An 18,489-nucleotide genomic window follows, 5' to 3' on the forward strand; every position below is an offset into this window, starting at 1 on the left:
GGTGCCCAGAACTGGACACAGTACTCCAGGTGAGGTCTGACCAGAGCAGAATACAGTGGCACTATTACTTCCCTTGATCTAGATGCTATACTCCTATTGATGCAGCCCAGAATTGCATTGGCTTTTTTAGCTGCCGCGTCACACTGTTGGCTCATGTCAAGTTTGTGGTCAACCAAGACTCCTAGATCCTTTTCACATGTACTGCTCTCAAACTAGGTGTCCCCCATCTTGTATTTGTGCCTCTCATTTTTTTTGCCCAAGTGCAATACTTTACATTTCTCCCTGTTAAAGTTCATCTTGTTTGTTTTGGCCCAGTTCTCTAATCTGTCAAGGTCGTTTTGAAGTGTGATCCTGTCCTCTGGGGTGTTAGCCACCCCTCCCAGTTTGGTGTCATCTGCAAATTTGATCAGGATGCCCTTGAGTCCATCATCCAAGTCGTTGATAAAGATGTTGAATAAGACCGGGCCCAAGACAGAACCCTGTGGCACCCCACTAGTCACTCTTCTCCAGGATGAAGAGGAACCATTGATGAGCACCCTTTGGGTTCGGTCAGTCAGCCAGTTAAAAATCCACTGAGTGGTAGCATAGTCAAGACCGCATTTTACCAGCTTCTTTACAAGAATATCATGGGGCACCTTGTCGAATGCCTTGCTGAAATCAAGGTAGGCTACATCCACTGCGTTCCCTTCATCTACCAGGCTTGTAATTCTGTCAAAAAACGAGATCAGGTTAGTCTGACATGACTTATTTTTCAGAAATCCATGCTGACTATTGGTGATCACAGCATTCCTTTCTAGGTGCTCACAGACTGTTTGCTTAATGAGCTGCTCCAGAATCTTCCCTGGTATTGATGTCAGACTGACTGGGCGATAATTATTTGGGTCCTCTCTTTCCCCCTTTTTGAAAATAGGGACAACATTTGCCCTCCTCCAGTCTGCCGGGACTTCGCCTGTTCTCCAGGAATTCTCAAAGATGACTGCCAGTGGTTCTGAGATCACATCTGCCAGTTCTTTTAATACTCTTGGATGCAGTTCATCTGGCCCTGGAGACTTGAATACATCTAAACTAGCCAAGTACTCTTGTACTATCTCCTTAGTTATTCTGGGCTGTGTTTCCTCTGCTGAATCATTTGCTCCAAATTCTTCAGGTCGGGCATTGTTTTCTTTATCGGAGAAGACTGAGGCAAAGAAGGCATTGAGGAGTTCAGCCCTTTCTGTGTCCCCTGTTTGCATTTCACCAGCTTCTCCTCTGAGTGACCCCACTGTTTCTTTGTTCTTCCTTTTGCTACGGACATACCCATAAAAGCCTTTTTTGTTGCTTTTAACCTCTCTAGCAAGCCTGAGTTCATTCTGTGCTTTAGCTTTTCTGACTTTGTGTCTACATGTGCTGGCTATTTGTTTGAATTCCTCTTTGGTGGTTTCCTCCCTTTTCCATTTTTTGTACACATCCTTTTTTAATCTTAACTCAGTTAAAAGTTCTTTAGATAGCCACCCTGGCTTCTTTAGGCACCTTCCATGTTTCCGTCTCATTGGTATTGCCTGAAGTTGTGCTTTTACTATCTCCCTCTTAACAAACTCCCAGCCATCATGAACTCCCTTTCCTTAGATGAGCGCCGCAACCCCAGAGTCGGTCACGACTGGACCTAATGGTCAGGGGTCCCTTTACCTATATAAGGTTCAAAGGAGCAGAGAGCCAGATGCTTTGAACAAAATCTCCCATCAGTCCCAGCCAGCGTGACCAAAGATCAGATATGATAAGAGTTGTAGTCCAAAACATCTGCTGAACATCAGGTTAGTGAAAGCTGCAACACTAACTTCCAAGTGTGTTCCTTCCTGCATCTATGTAATGGTTAAAGCAGTCATAGGGAAGGTGCTTTCCCCCCCCCCAGTTTAAGTTACAGTGGTACCTCAGGTTAAGTACTTAATTTGTTCCGGAGGTCCGTTCTTAACCTGAAACTGTTCTTAACCTGAAGCACCACTTTAGCTAATGGGGCCTCCCGCTGCCGCCGCACTGCCAGAGCACAATTTCTGTTCTCATCCTGAAGCAAAGTTCTTAACCCAAGGTACTATTTCTGGGTTACCGGAGTCTGTAACCTGAAGCGTATGTAACCTGAAGCGTATGTAACCCAAGGTACCACTGTACTCCCATCCGCTGCGAACCTGAAGGTGCGAAAACACAGGTACCTGGCTTTGGATGCAATTCAGCACGTACTATTTAAAATAGTAAGTGCATAAATTTTATGAAAGAAAATAAATGAAAACAAATATTCAGAGCATCTTCACATAACACTTAAAAGCAGCTTTGAGTATTTCTCATTATGCCATCTGTGTGCACGTATGGGTGGTGTTAAAATAGGACAGAAAGCCAAAAAGAAAGAAAGAGCCATTTTCAAATTAGAACATGCATTCCGGCCAATGACAGGCTGATGCTGGTATTAAAGATATGGTTCATACAAAACCCAGTTTGGACAGCACTTGTGAAAACAGCTCCAATCATGCCTCCATATAATTTAAAATCCATTATTCCTTGCGTTTTCCTCAGTGAATAGGTTGAATCATCATTCCCTCACTTTGTCAGAAACCCTTTAGGATGCCTGAGGAAACTGTCAGCATATCCCTTCCCCCATCATTCAGTTTACTTTATTTTGGGTTAAACGCCAAACACCTTCAGCCACTGACTTCTCACTTCTGAAAAAAGTGTACATCTTTGCATCTCTCTTCCAAATCCTTTTCCAGCCTGTGAACACATTCTGCTGGAAATCTAGTGTCCAGATCTGAACACCGAAAGGAGGTCTTTATTTCCTAAGACTTGGAACAAAGTCGTCACCCCAAATGCAAATTAAAACCTCAAAAGTGCAGGCCCTTTTAGGTTTCAGCCTCAACCCAAAGGGGCTATTTTATTTTCCTCTCACCCCACCCTCTTCCTCCATCCACTCACTAACCAACTCCCTCCCCATTATATACCAATAAACATTTGAAAAAGAAAACAAAGTCCCTCCCCATTATATACCAATAAACATTTGAAAAAGAAAACAAAGTCTCAATTTCACACCATGAATAATTAGCCCCATAAAATGCACTAGTCAGAAATAAATACCAATTCAAAGGAAACATGCCTTAGAATTCCCCTGGAAACAAACAGCTGATACAAGGGTGTCTGACAGTGTTAAACTTCTATTATCGTTTCCCTTTTGCCTCTGCACAAACAGGTAATACATACATATACCCATAAAACACCATAATCTGCGAGTTCACTGCCCCTCATCCCAGGAATATCCTTTAACAAAACCCCTTTGTGTCACTGCTAACCCAGAGGGAGCTGCCCAGAGTGGCTAGAGCAACCCAGTCAGATGGGCGGCATACAAATAAAATTAATAATAATAATAATAATAATATCAATCCAGCAAGTTAAGTTCTTTGGCATGTCCACACTATAAATGGGGTTCAACTGTCACAGATTTCTCTCATTTCTAGGACTGCCATATAAACAGAAAAATCCGGGGTGGCGGGGGGGAATCTATTAAAAACAGGATATCTGGTTGTGGCAGCCCTCATACATTACAATAGATGAAATACGTCAATATAAATACAGCTTTTACATTCCATGTGCTGAAGACCACAGCAGGGGCCCAGCATAATGTGTATACAAACGTTTTTGAAGCTTTATTTGCTTGAACAACAGGAAGGCAGGATAATTTTGTTGTTGCTGCTGTTGAAAGACAAAACCTTATCAGAAAATACCCCAATGCAAAATCCAGAGAGACAGCAAATAAACTGCCGTGACCAAACCGAATTGTCATCCTTGATAATGTTTGGTGGAAAGAGGGGTAATCTGCCCAAAAGGACGGAGGACAAACTCTCAAATGTATCTTACGCCCAACGACGCTGTTCTCCTCTGATGGTCCACTGGCGCCATTTTCTCTTCTCCCTAGCTGTGTGATACCAGCAAATCAGGGATCCTGTAGCGAGCCAGATGATGTCACACTGCTAATGTAGCCCATCAAATATGGCTATATAGCATCACTGAGGGCAAAGAAAGCCATACAGTGGTGCCTCACAAGACGAAAATAATCCGTTCCGCGAGTCTCTTCGTCTAGCGGTTTTTTCGTCTTGCGAAGCACCCCTATTAGCGGTTTAGCGGCTTAGCGCTATTAGCGGCTTAGCGGCTATTAAAGGCTTAGCAGCTTAGCGGCTATTAGCGGCTTAGCGGCTTAGAAAAAGGGGGGGGAGCAAAAAAAAAATCGCAAGACGTTTTCGTCTTGCGAAGCAAGCCCATAGGGAAAATCGTCTTGCGAAGCAACTCAAAAACGGAAAACCCTTTCGTCTAGCGGGTTTTTCGTCTTGCGAGGCATTCGTCTTGCGGGGTACCACTGTATTACCTTCTAGTTTCACCAGAAGCGGCTTAGTCATGCTGGCCACATGACCCAGAAAAACTGTCTGCGGACAAACGCCAGCTCCCTCGGCCTGTAAAGCAAGATGAGCGCCACAACCCCAGAGTCGTTCGCAACTGGACTTAACTGTCAGGGTCCTTTACCTTTACCTTTTAAGGGTGTCTTAATGCGCTGCGGAGGTGCCATCCTCACAAGGAGGGGCCAGAAGATGGGGGAGCTTCTCCAAGTTACTGAGGGAACAAAGGGATGTGTGATCTTCCTCCTACCATTTCATTTGGGGGGACACTCCCCTCCAAAGCACTGCTGAAAGGGGGTTTGTGTTTTACACCACACAACGCTTCAACCCTAATTAGCAACACATGAAAACTAAATAAATAAAAAACCTCTTCTTATTTAAACTTACATTGAACACACACTCAAATCCAGGGGTCAGCAAACTTTTTCAGCAGGGGGCCAGTCCACTGCCCCTCAGACCTTGTCGGGGGCCAGACTATATTTTGTAGGGGGGAAAAGAGAAAAAAAACACGAATTACTATGCCCCACAAATAACCCAGAGATGCATTTTAAATAAAACGCTGTATTGTTTCTGATATTTGGTTGGAAGCTGTGCAGAGTGGCAGGGGTTGGAAGCTGCGCAGATGGGCTGGGTTGAAATAAATAAATAATAATAATAATAATAATAATTATTATTATTATTATTATACACATTCTACTAAAAACACCAGGCAGGCCCCACAAATAACCCAGAGATGCATTTTAAATAAAAGGACACAATCTACTCAAGTAAAAACACACTGATTCTTGGACTGTCCACGGGCCAGATTTAGAAAGCTATGGGGCCAGATCCGGCCCCGGGGCCTTAGGTTGCCTAGCCATGCTCAAATCACTTAACCTGCTCCGAACTGCCCCAAAATTCTGCTAATCACTGCCTCCTCGTTGGTGAAATTACCTCAAGAAAGCTCATTATTTGCTCATGTACCTTCGAACTATGTTTTCACAAGAGACACTGTAAAGTACCCTTGATTAGGGGCATCAGAGACTTTTGACAGAAACGGGAGCAGAAGCTGTTCACTTATTTGTCCCATGTCTGGAATGGAAATCAGTCCAGCGAACAGAATTGGGATTCACTGCTGCTGCTGCTGTTTTCTGTCTGAAAACAATACATAATTGATGGGTGTTTTCGTTTTGTTTTTAAAACCCATTTGGATTGTGTTTCCTCTGCACGGAAACGAATGGTGTGGAATAATGAGATGACTTACACGATTAATCGCGTAAAATTCCACCACAGCAGGATGAACAACGTAGTTTTTGTCAGAAGCTGAACGGCAGCAGGCCGGAAAAGGTGCTGCGTGAGGTGAACATGGGGCAGAACAGAAATCAGCGACTTCTTTGGTTCTCTTGAATATTGTGTAAATGTTGGGGGGGGGGGGAGCGACATAGGACTTTGAAACGAAAAACACTCTGGAAGCGAGGACTGCTTCCATCATAGGCTGAACAAGATCCAGCCGCTCAGCCCCACTCTCTCGCCTCAGAGGACCCGTTGCCTGCCAACTGCTGTTAAAGGAAGATGGCTTCCATCACAGGCCAAATGAGATCCAGCCACTTAGGCCCACGCCTTTCCTTCAGAGAACTTTGGAGGGAGCAGGCGCTTGGCATGACACAAAGGAAGAACAAAGACCAAGAAGAATAACCCTGGCTTCATATGCACGGCATTTTATTGTGCGGACAGGCAGAGACCCCCCGACCCTGGTTGACACCCATGTGGAATAGTGACTTAACGTGTTATGGGATTAAAATTTGGCCACAACTTTATTAAAACTTCAGATGTAGGGAGACCTTGGCTTAGGCACTGGCATTTATCCCTCCCAGTCCCCGGCCGGGGATCTGGGGAACATCAGGGTTATCCAGGATATGTGAGGATTGGGCTGGCTCTGGAGAACATCTGTTCAAGCAGAGAGCCTGCCCCCCATTTCGCCACCATCGCAGGGGGGGAAAAAGAATCTTTTGCAAGGCGTTTTGAGAGCCACTCAGGGCTATTAAGTGGCACATGAGTATTTGAATAAATGAAAAGTGTCAGGGACCGCGAGTCTTGAGCCCAGCCTACTGAGCTGCTCACAGAAAACCTTTTGAAGCACAGAACGGAGTAGGACTGTACAACGCAAGGCCTCCAAAACTGCACCTGGCTGCCTGAGATCACTACGCTGGCCAAGCCTGGTACAAATAACCCCCAAAACCCTTTAAAAGCAACAATCCCAAAGCTGCTTTCTAACCCTGCCTGGTGAATAGGACACTACCTTCTGCATTTTGCATTTCAGGCTGAAAACCAAGCCGCACCTCAATTGTACACAGCTCCAGAAAGAACAATTTTAACCCATGTGTTTGTATCAGTTTGTTCAGACCTGGGTCTGTCCCAATCACATAGAAATAAGCTTTTATCATTTGATATTTTGGTGCGTTCCTTTGTACTGTACTTTGTTGGAAGCTGCCCAGAGTGGTGGGGCAACCCAGTCAGATGGGTGGGGTACAAGAAATAAATTATTATCATTATTAATAATAATAATCATCATCATAGGGTCGGTCCATTTCAACAAATGGCTCAACCTCTGCTTAAAAGGAACACTAACCTCCACTGTTGCACAAGGATTAAAATATATGCACTGAAACCTGTCATAATCCTCGCCTACATTAAAGGTAAAAGAAAAAAGAAAAACCACATTCCCAACGTAGATTCAGTAAGCAATTTTAGATTCATTTGTTTGTCTCGTGTGTTTGGCTGTTTATCTTTAACAGAGATTCAGATTGCTGGAAAGTGGCATAAAGAAGAACGAAGAGAGCTGCTTGTGAACCTAGCAAATGTGTACATGTATTAAAATGACGGGTGTTTTTTATTGTTGTTGCTTTTAAGCTTAAAAGCTCGGCTGCAAAAAAAAGGGGGAGGGAGTTAAATGTGTCAGATGAAAAGGTTTTTAACTAAGGCCTCACTGCTCAAGATTGGTACAGTACACAGAGCAAGCAGCAGTCTCTTCACTTGATGGCTTTTTGCTGCTGTGGCACACTATCACTTGCTGACCGCGTGTTGTGTAATACAGTGCACTTCCTCCTCCAAAATTAGTCTAGAATCCTTGCCACACAGCAGTAATTACAGTGGGAGGCCGCTTATTAGTGGATGTCCCCACCCCATGCTTTTGAGGTATGACAAAAAGGGGGGGGGATATAAAATACAGTGGTATCTCGGGTTAAATACGCTTCAGGTTACATACGCTTCAGGTTACAGACCCTGCTAACCCAGAAATAGTGCTTCAGGTTAAGAACTTTGCTTCAGGATGAGAACAGAAATCGTGCTCTGGCGGCGCGGCAGCAGCGGGAGGCCCCATTAGCTAAAGTGGTGCTTCAGGTTAAGAACAGTTTCAGGTTAAGTACGGACCTCCGGAACGAATTAAGTACTTAACCCGAGGTACCACTCTACTCTGTGGTACTTCATGAGATGCAGCAATACAGTTGCACAAGGCAAGCAGCACCTCAAGGGATGGGGACATGCCTGCCTCTTTACGAACCTCAACTTCAGTTTGGAGCGAGAGTAGATTTGCGGTCAGAAACACAGGCCAGAAAATGGGACTGTATATACTTTCAAGTGCAGTTTGCATTCTGCAAATATAGACACATGTCTGGCTCACCATTCAATCCCTGCCATATGATGATGCATGTTCCACATCCTTTTACAGACATTACGGATTTAGGGCGGTGCAAGCAATTCCCCCCCCCCAAAAAAAAGTGACGAGATGAGGCAGAGCAAAACAACAACAACTTATATTTATTTGGGTACCTACTGATGAGGAGCTCCATAAAAAAACAACGATGCTAAACAGAATTATAGTGAAAATAAGAAATTGGGTGTGTGTGCAAAATGTTATCCCCGCTCAAGGCATCGTATTATCAAATCCACCTTCCCTGTCCCCTCTCCAAACCTTTATTCAGGTGTGGCATTCTGTTCTTTACGTCACTTGCAATCTGGGGACCAACGTTAATATTAGGAGATGAATTTCATGTTCAGAGTTTGTATGCAACTAGAGAGACGCGGGTGGCACTGTGGGTTAAACCACAGAGCCTAGGACTTGCTGATCAGAAGGTCGGCGGTTCGAATCCCCGCGACGGGGTGAGCTCCCGTTGCTCGGTCCCTGCTCCTGCCAACCTAGCAGTTCGAAAGCACGTCAAAGTGCAAGTAGATAAATAGGTACTGCTCCGGCAGGAAGGTAAAAAAAAAAAAGGCGTTTCCGTGCTCTGGTTCGCCTGAAGCGACTTAGTCATGCTGGCCATATGAACCGAAAGCTGTACGCCGGCTCCCACGGCCAATAAAGCGAGATGAGCGCCGCAACCCCAGAGTTGGACACGACTGGACCTAATGGTCAGGGGTCCCTTTACCTTTACCTATGTCCACAAGGACAGCCTTGTTCTTCCTGCAGCTGCTATGGGCTAAACCTCTTGTGATAAAAAGGCCCTCAGCTGTGGGGAAACGGGTTGTTGTTGCTCAGAGGCTCAGAGGATCCTGCCTTTAGGCAGGCACTCAGATTGGATAACATTTGAGGCCATTTCCTCCTTTGATTCCTTGACAAACAGCTTGAGGGCATATTACCGGTTCTGGTTATTACGCCTCCCGGCAGACTTCCAAGAAGTTTCTGAAACATACAGGCGTTCTTTATGACCATTTGTGGGCCGTGTAAAGAAGTTCTTATTTGTCCTCACCAGTGCAAATTGACATTTCTCAAGATCATGGACATAATTCTTGACAGCGGATAAAGAAATTGCAATTGCTGCTTGAGCAGCAGTCTTTGTATGTTTCAATCAGTCTAAAATTATGGCAACACAGTGCCTGGCCAGCTCCTCTGCACTGTTCCAGAGTTGTACATTCTGTTTGTTTTGTACGATTCAAGCCTTCCTTCCAGCTTCTGAGCAAAGAAATACAGTACAGTAAGATGTTTCTAACTCAGGGAAGGGTGTGGAGGAGGAACACCAAGGGCTACTTCACTCATATAAAATCACAGCTTGCGGGAAAGAGGTAGGCAAACTTTCAAAAATGTACTCAAACACAAGACAGCAACTTAAAAGGCATGCCCTGTCTCAATGCCTGGATTGTGTACTGCAAAAGGCTGAGACCAGGGAACGGCTTGTTTTGAGTATAAAATGGGTACCAAACCGAAAAAAGTTTAAGAAGGGTGGGGACAAATTCCAGGAAGGACTTTGCTGACATAGGAGCTGAAAGACATCTCTTTTTTTTAATTGCAGACTTTGCTGAGAGCCTAGCAACACTAAGTAATGGCTCCGTTTATGGAAGTGTGCAAACTTTATAATGATCTTGTTTTCAACTATAACACCTATCATAGCTGTCTCAGGCAAACAGTACAGGCCGTTCAGCGTCAGCTTCTGAAAGGACAACTGTTCAGCTCTTGGGGAGAGAGAGAGAGAGAGAGAGAGAGAGAGAGAGAGAGAGAGAGAGAGAACACCTGCATATACCATTGCAATAGATTAAAGCAAGCAAATATATGTGCCTCAATGATCCCCGCAAGTAGTTTTCATTTTTTGATAAGAAGAAGCTGGGACCCTCGACTGCTCGTCTCACAGCTGGTTTCTATCAAAGGAGGCGGTTCGGGAATAAAAACCCCCTCTTGTTTACCATAATCATTTATTGAGTGTGTCCAGCGCATCAAAGTAACATGCCAAATTGTCTGGAACAGCACCTACATCTCTGAATTCAAGTGCGGTTGCTTCCATCCCTGGTAGATATTTGCATATGTGCCGCTCTCCGCATACCCTCCGTCTCCTTGGTCTGCCCATCATTTCCCCATAATCACAGCATTATCTGTTTTTCTCTCCACTGTATGTCTTGTCCCACACCTCTCTCCCATGTGAATAGCAAGTGCTGTCAAATTTTTCCCTTTCTCTCTCACTCACACACCTCTGTTAAGTGCCGTGACCAGGTATCTTTAAAGTAGAGATGAGAGAAATGCCCCTGAGGAATTTCACTGGTGTTATCAAAACTTTTACAGCGTCTCTTGAAATTCACTGCTGGTCTAGTTGCTAATACCATATTCTCTCTCTCTCTCTCTCTCTCTCTCTCTCTCTCTCTCTCTCTCTCTCCCTCTCTCTCTCTCTCTCTCTGTGTGTGTGTGTGTGTGTAGGGGGGGGGAGATACACTACCTCAATTTTCACAGACAGCTGGAAAAATGTATGCAGGAATTCTGTACTTCTGTGCTGCATATTTTCTTTTCAACCTGCAAATTTCACTTCAGATCCATGGGTAAGGTTTCTAAGCATGCGCACGCACGCACACACACACACAAAACACACACTGCACACCACTCCTCAAATAGTCCATTCCATGCCCTTTTAAAGGGAATATAAAACCACCGCAAGCGCTAATCTACATTGCATAAGTAGCCAAATTAATTGAATAATGTATCTGAAGACACAAGGGGACGGCTGATCTCTTCTGTTTGCAGATTATTTCTCTTGGTTCCCCACTTCCGATCACTGAGCTTAATTTGCCAAAGGCGTAATTACTTTATGGGCACAAAAACTATAAACGTTATGGACCAGCTGCCAAGGCTCTCAAACAGTGTGCTCTCATGAGATTCTAACAGGAAGCCCAGCCTGAAGGATCTCTTCAGCGCTGCACTCAGAGCACGACTATGGGGCTGAAGTCCAGGGCCCCCACCCAGCAGAAGGAGCAGGAGGTTTGGAGCCCCCTGCCCAAAATCAAACAGAGTTAGCTAACCCCATTTTAAAGTAAGCCAAGCAATCAATGCACATTACTACCCTATGTCCACAGTCTGAAATTATCTATGTGGCCTAGGGGAGCCTATTAGGGCCTAGGGGAGCCTATTAGGGCCTAGGGGAGCCTATTAGGGCTGCGAGAGACCCTTGTCTGAAATCCTGCAGAGCCACTGACAGCCAAAACAGGCTGGCCCAACTCATGATAAGGCAACTTCCTATGTTCCATCCGTGGTTTCAAATAATAACAAAATCATTGAGCAAAATCAATCTGGTATAAGCGGCAATAACGCTCCTACCCACCCGTCCCTTTTGTCAAAACTACTTGCCATACAGTTGGAAACTTTACACACTGGTAATGCAGGAAACACAAAAAAATAGTAAGTACACCTACTAGCTATAGACCTTCAGTTGCTTTGTATAATGATGTTTGGTTTTCCATTAAGGAACTGCAATTGGTCTGTATTTTTTAAAAGCCGATCGTGATTGTGTTTGCATGTACTGCAGTAACTTTTTTAACGGAACTTCTGGAGCTGAAAAAATTACTGGTGGTGGTCAAACCTTTTATTCTTTAAGACTTGGTTTTTACGGATAATTTTATTTGTTGCCGTACAAAATGTAAAAGGAAAAAAACCAACCACAGATTGATGTCAGATAGATGGAATCAAAGGACAAGAAAGAAGCTATCTGTTGGGATATTCAGTTTTTTTAAATAGATATTCTGCCCCCCACAAATGATTAATGCTGTTTTAGCAACAAATCAAATATTAAATACCAATACATCTAAATCTGGATCTGGCATGCTCATACAAATATTAATGACTTAAGATTAATAAACAAAAATTAAGAAGTTGAGGTGCGCTGTTGCTTTTTATTTCAATATTGAATTTCAAGGGGGGAATCTGAAATTGCTTTTAAAAACACACACACACATTCCAAAATAACACACACACACACAAATGCCCCACTGAATTTGTATGAAAGCTTCTTACAGTTCTAGTACAGAAATCCCATTTTTCTCAGTAACGTAAACTGCACAGCTTTGGTCAGTACTGAGGTTTGCAAGGGGACTCTTTGAGTACATTCCACCCCCAACTAAGGTACCTGCGGTTATAACTACACTTGGGCTCAGGTTACGCATTTGCAGAAATACAAAATACAAAAAAAATGAGATGTGCTGACTACTGAAGCACTAAAGATCTCATATGTACACTACACATCCAAACAGCAGGCAACTGTATTTTGTATTGGGAAACTGAGACACACAAGCCTTATTCAAACCCAAAAAAATCCATCACATTTTTTGAGGAATTGTTCCATTTCTTGTTCAGCAGCTTGCTGTAATTTAAAAAACAAACAAACACTGGATCTAAGAAAGTGTTTGGATGTTTACTATCCCTTCCTTTTTCTTGTCTGATTTGTTGCAAGAAAAGAGGCCCTTAGAATTATTATTATTATTTATTTATTTATTTATTTATTTAGACCCCTCCCATCTGGCTGGGTTGCTGGAAGAAGATCCTGCCCTGTTAACATCCCTTGGTGTAAACTGTCCAAAACTCACATATGGGAATACCCCACAATGTTTGCCATGCAGCAGCTGGTTTTGGGTGCTTTAATGTCCAGTAAAGTGACAAGTTTGCAAAAACCTGTGGTTGCAAGGTACTCTTGAAGCAAACAGGACTATATACTCCTACGATTCCCAACCAAGGACAAGCTCCTTTGGAAGGTTAATGAAAGTGTCAAAGCTTCGCTGTGAACAATCTCGATCTGTACCAGAACCGTTATTGTACAATTAACAGTCATCCTACTGGTGCCCTTGAGAGAGGGGAGGAATCATTGTCCCATCTTCTTTTTTAATAGGATTAATGGGTAGTGGAGAATTCCCAACCATAGGATGTGACCCAAATAAAGAGAACACATCGAGAATGGAAGCCAAGTTTTTGTTAGCCTGATAGATTCAAACACACAAAAACACACAAAAATGATTTGCAAACGTTTGCTGATGCAAAATGGTTGATGTTGGGTTAGCTCCAGAGTTCAAATGATGCAGTGTGGGTCAGCTAGTAATTTAAACTGAATTAACTTTTGTTGAGGTGTGGGGCTGTAAATTGCCCGGCAATGGACACTTTCCCACATAGCAGTTATGCAGAACTCAGCCCATAAGCCCAATATGAAGTTGTATGAGGAAGAGTTGTGTCTAACTTGAAAGCTTATATGGTGTTAACCAACTACTTTCGTTGTCTAATTTCACCGGACTAAAATGTGGAAACGACTGAAGTGAGAAAGAATTCTTCACCAACCTAGTGAAGAATTCTGTCCGGTGTCTAATGAATTCTGTACTATGCGTATTTCAAAGTCAGCACAAGCCTACTGTAAAAAAATTATTATTATTATTATTATTTGGGTTTGGCCACTTAAAGAGCTCTGTAATGATCACACTGAAACACTATTAAAACTTCTTCAACCACTGTAAACGATTTTGAGCCTTTTCAGTTAAAGGATTCACAAGGTGGTCTGCTTGGCTAAGATATGTAAGGAAATATATATTATTGATCCAGCTTCTACTGACACACAGGGTCTTTGAGATACACAAAAAAAGGTTGACTTAAGGGTGAATACCCAATCCCATTTTTTCTGCATCGAGTTCACTCCCATCACTTAATTTGAGAAGCGGTGTACACATCAATCCTGCTGTTTCTAATAAAATGCTGCATTTTTGTGCATTCCCCCCCCCCAACCAGCTTCCATCCAAATTGAGACAAACAACTTGCATTTTAAGCTGGTAATACAAACACATCCTAAAAGTTCTGTGCAGCTGCTGAGACTTGAGTAACTCAAAAAGGTTGTGTTGTGTGTATATCTACAGCAAAAGAAAGTAGGGCAATTTGCTTATCTTTCCCATTGCTGAACTGCTTGTGTAGCTCAAAAGACCGCACAGTCGTATATCAGCAGCACTTGGTGCACTATGAGGCGTTATCTGCCTTTTCCGTTGCCTGATTGAGAGATCTGTTACGTCAAAAGCTTGCATACTCTTGCACCAAGCATCAACTAGAGACAGGGGAAGCATTTTGTTTGCAAAAGCATGCAAGCTTGCAGCTTACGCAGCTCACCTTGTCCGGGGGTGTTGGTTCTGATGCAGTGATGCAGTCTTCATACCCTGGGCCACTAACTAGGTTTCCCATAATCAGAAGCTTACAATGAAGAATGAGAAACCAAGTTTCAGACACCTAACATTCACTAAAAACGATATTGTAAGGAGTAGCAACAAATGAGGACTATGTGCTTTTGAACATGTCCTTCCATTTGGCTAAAGTCATGCGTCATGCAGTTCATTAGTCCCACGGTTTGTATCTGAAATCCCTTGAAACCACAGTCAAGTTAAACAAAAAAAGTGTCCCAATACAGAGTTTTCCTACAAAATGACCCTTCTTGGGTCACCGACTACCCTTCTTCTGCAAAGGACATTCCACCTCCTGAAACATGATTTTTGGTTCCTATTAAATAAAGCATCTTTACACAACTGCTGGCCTGCAGCACACTAACACCTTGTTCACGAAACATAAAAAAAATTACAGGAAAATCGACGCCAGTTGGGAGAGGAGGGGCAACCCCACCACATCCAGACTCCTGAGGAGGATAGAGGAGGGTTTTCCAAAAGTTCCCTTTGCTTCTCTCTTACAGAAACCGGATCACTTGGAGAGATAAAACCAGGTGAGAGCAGGTATAGATGGAACAGAGGGACAGAAGGAGAAATAGGCAAGAAAGTGAATTGCAACGGGAGGGGGGGGTCAAGGAGAGAAATAGAGGCGGAAAACATGAAGCGGGGGGAGGAATTAGGAAGGGAAGGTGGAAAGTGGAATACAGGCAAAGACAAACAGACTCCTTCGAAGCTTAAAGTATCTGTTTGCAATGAATCTGTAATCCAATATCTAGATGATATTCCCAAAACTACTAAAACGGTTTCAGGATTATTTAAATTGAGATTTTTAAAGTTAAATTTAAAACTACTTAATGGTGGCTACCGAGTCTTTCCGTCTGGATTACCCACGTTTTATGGATTTCCCCCTCCCTTTCTTCTATGAATTTTATTGTCGAAATTATGCCAATAAAGGCTGAATGAATGACAGACAGCGAAAATGAATGGAAGGGACTGACAGGTAGGAGCAGCGACTGGCAGGAGATGCAAGGCTCTGACGGAGGGCAGGTGGGTGGGTTAAGATGGGCTTGCCCTCCTTCCCTCTTTCGAAAGCGTTTCCCCGGTGCGTGGGGCACGCAGAAGTCTCATGCGTGCTCCAAAAGCCCACTTTTTTTCCTCTCCCCCACGCACACCTGCCCATGAGTTAACGGAGCAGCAAAGACCGGTTCCGCCTCCTTCGCCTTTTGCACAGCCAAACGCGATTCTCCGGAGAGGGGGAGAATCCCTGCAAGCGCCTAAGATGCACACACCTCTTTATACCGCCCACCCCCCTTCTCCCCCTAACCCCACGCACCCAGCCCCCCACATGCAGTTTACCTGGCCAGCTGCTGCTCAGCCGGGCATGGCTTGCAACATCTTCTCCTCCTCGCGGGCAGCTAGCAGGTAGCAGCAAGCAGCGGCGCGGCGCCCGCTCTAGGGCAGAGTGCGCGTGCCAACGCCGCGCGCCAGCCTCCCCGGACCCTTGGGGACGCGCACGCGCGCCATCCCGGGCTCGTGGGGGGCGTAGCTGCCGGCCGCTCCCCCGCCTCGCGCTGCGGTGGGGGGAGAGCCGTGACCCGGGCGAGCGGGCCAAGCGCGACAGCTGCACCAATTAGCGCCCAAGGGGGGGAAACGTTTTGCATTGCTGGCTCCTTTTGGGGGGGGGACGGGGGGGGGAGAGAGAGAGGCATCACCCGCCTGCCTTCAAGGAGTCGGGAGTGTGTGTTTGCTTGTTTAGCCTAATCACCCCGGGGGGATCACCCAAAATAAATAGCAGGGGAACCAAACCAGGGCAGGAGCCAAGATTTTTCGCAAAGGACAAAACATTGGAACCAACTCCTAGGGGCCAAAGTCCCTTCGCCCCCCCCCCCATAAAATATTTGAGAGCCCCCCTCTCCAAGCTGATGGGCATTGCCATTCAAATAGTGTTCATGGGCCGTGTCATGTGATTGATTACGCAGGACTGTGCTTACCTGCCCCCCCCCCAATACTTTTTTCAGGTTGGCACCCTTGGGGCAAGATGGGCCCCCGTCTCCCCAGGCACCCATGCGCTGCAGCTTACTTTGACAGCTGGAACCCAGGAGGTGCACTGCAGGGGAGGACCACCAAGGGCATGGGGGGGTGGGTTCGGTGTGCAGGGCCGGCCCACGCATGAGACAAGGTGAGGCGACCGCCTTGGGCAGCAGGATAGACAGGGGCAGCGGATTGTGGCCTCCGAGGAATGCCTCATGCGCTGCCACAGGGGCAGCGATGGCTGTGGCATGTCGCTTGGAAGCCAGACCTGCCACCAGTTCAGCAGCCATCCCCCAGTGCCGCCCCCCCCCCCCAACAGCCTCTTGGCAAATGGGATGCATTGCTGATCTCCTCCTAGGGAAGAAATGGCGGGGGCTCTCCTGGGCTTTGCACCCACCTGGCATGATTCAGAGCGCCTCCCATCCCACAACATCAACCTTTGATTCCCACTTCATCTGTCAGGTAAGGTTTACTTGATTCTCCCTGATGTACATCTTCACTCGCCCCTTCTCTGGTGCTGGGAGGGAGGGCGTTTTGTGGTCACCTCAGGTGCCAAAATGTCTTAGACTAGACGTGTGAGTGAGTGAGTGAGTGAGTGACAGGGCCAAGGGTGCCAACTTGAATAAAATATTGGGGTGCCCCACCCCACGTAATTGATCACAAGACACACACCATTTGAACAGCAATGCCCATCAACTTGGAGGGGACCAGCTCACTCATATAATTTTATTGGGGTCCCTAGGAATTTGCTCCTACGGACAGGGCTGACCCAAGACATTTGGGTCCTGAGGCAAGCCACAAAATGGCTTCCCACTCCCACCAGGGAAGAATAGGTGAGTGAAGATCTACATTAGGAACAAGGTTGCCTCACTTTGCTTCACAGGTGAGCTGGAACAGCATTTTCCATACAAGATATGGCAGAAAAGCTAAGAATGGAGGGCAGGGCCAGATCATGATGTTTTACTGCCTGAGATGCCACAGCATATTGACCCCCCCCCATACCCCATCAAGGTGCAAGGCCAGCTAAGTTATTTTGGTGGCAGACATTTTTTCCCTCTCCCTGGCATAAAAATAAATAAATCCAACAATAATAAATTAAATAACTTAACATTTTGCTGCCCTTTCAAAAAAATCTGCCTGAGGCAGCCACCTCTCTTTGCCTAATGGTAGGACTGGCCCTGACAGAGGACATAGTAGGGAGATAGAAATAAACTTACGAAGGGGTGAAGCAAGGGGACGGGATTTTTTCGCCTTCTGTCATTTCCCAGTGGAGCTGAGAGGGTCTCACCCAACTGAAATGAGACAAAAATGTATTTGCTGTGACAAAATGTGCTTATCGGCATAGGCTTAGAACGCTTTTTAAAGGCTGCAATCCTGTACCTGCTTGCTTGGGTAAAAGCCATCTGAACTCAGTGGAACTTATTTCTGGAAAGACCTGTATAGGGTGATAGATCTATCAGCACAGCAGCCTGATAGGTCAATAAACACCACTGAAGGAACGTTTTAAGGGTCAATGTGTTCAGTTTCTGGGTGAAACAACATTGGGAGGGGGCTGTTAACCTGATCCTTTTTGCAGGCTTCCCAGAAGCATCTGGCTGGCCACTTTCGGCAGCAGGATACTGGGCTAAGATGGGCCTTCCTTTTTGTCTCATCCAGGAGTCGGCTTATTTCTTACATTCGAAAGGAGGTGGGAGCGTGTCCATTTTTTGCTCTTTGCATTGAAGAGGTGAACCACAGGTCAAATTCAACAGTTGTAGCATTCCTCAATATGAGCACACCCCAGCTTTCCCTGCAGAATTTTAGCCTGCTGTTATTCAATACTATTATTGATAATAGTAACTTAACATTGTTCGGCTCTGAATTCTGAATTTGTATCTGAATCACAGAGTTCAAAGGATGCAGCCCGCCAGCCAGCAAAGGAGAGCTCATCATTTCCTGAGCAAGCAGTCTGTTCCACTGGCAAAACAACTCATACCGTTACGACGTTTCTCTTAACATGTAGCTGACATCTGCTTCCCAAAAGTTTCTACCCATTGGTTCTGGGGCCCTGCCTTCTGGACCACACCTCTGTGCCCAACATCCCATCCATGTTTTTCTTTCTGCATTGGTGAGGACCACGCAACATATGCATTGTTGTTGTTGTTGT

General features: G+C 45.2%; 1 protein-coding gene across 1 annotated transcript in view; it reads right to left on the minus strand.

Moving 5' to 3' along the window:
• ZNF385C (zinc finger protein 385C) overlaps window positions 1-15,814 on the minus strand; it is a 167,941-nt gene extending 152,127 nt beyond the window's left edge. Inside the window, exon 1 of the mRNA XM_028702407.2 lies at window positions 15,669-15,814. The gene's annotated coding sequence lies outside the window, so the exon portion shown is untranslated. The remainder of the gene's footprint in view (window positions 1-15,668) is intronic.
• Window positions 15,815-18,489: the final 2,675 nt, after the last annotated feature.

This window comes from Podarcis muralis, chromosome 13 (assembly GCF_964188315.1).
Source record: "Podarcis muralis chromosome 13, rPodMur119.hap1.1, whole genome shotgun sequence".
NCBI lineage: Eukaryota > Metazoa > Chordata > Lepidosauria > Squamata > Lacertidae > Podarcis > Podarcis muralis.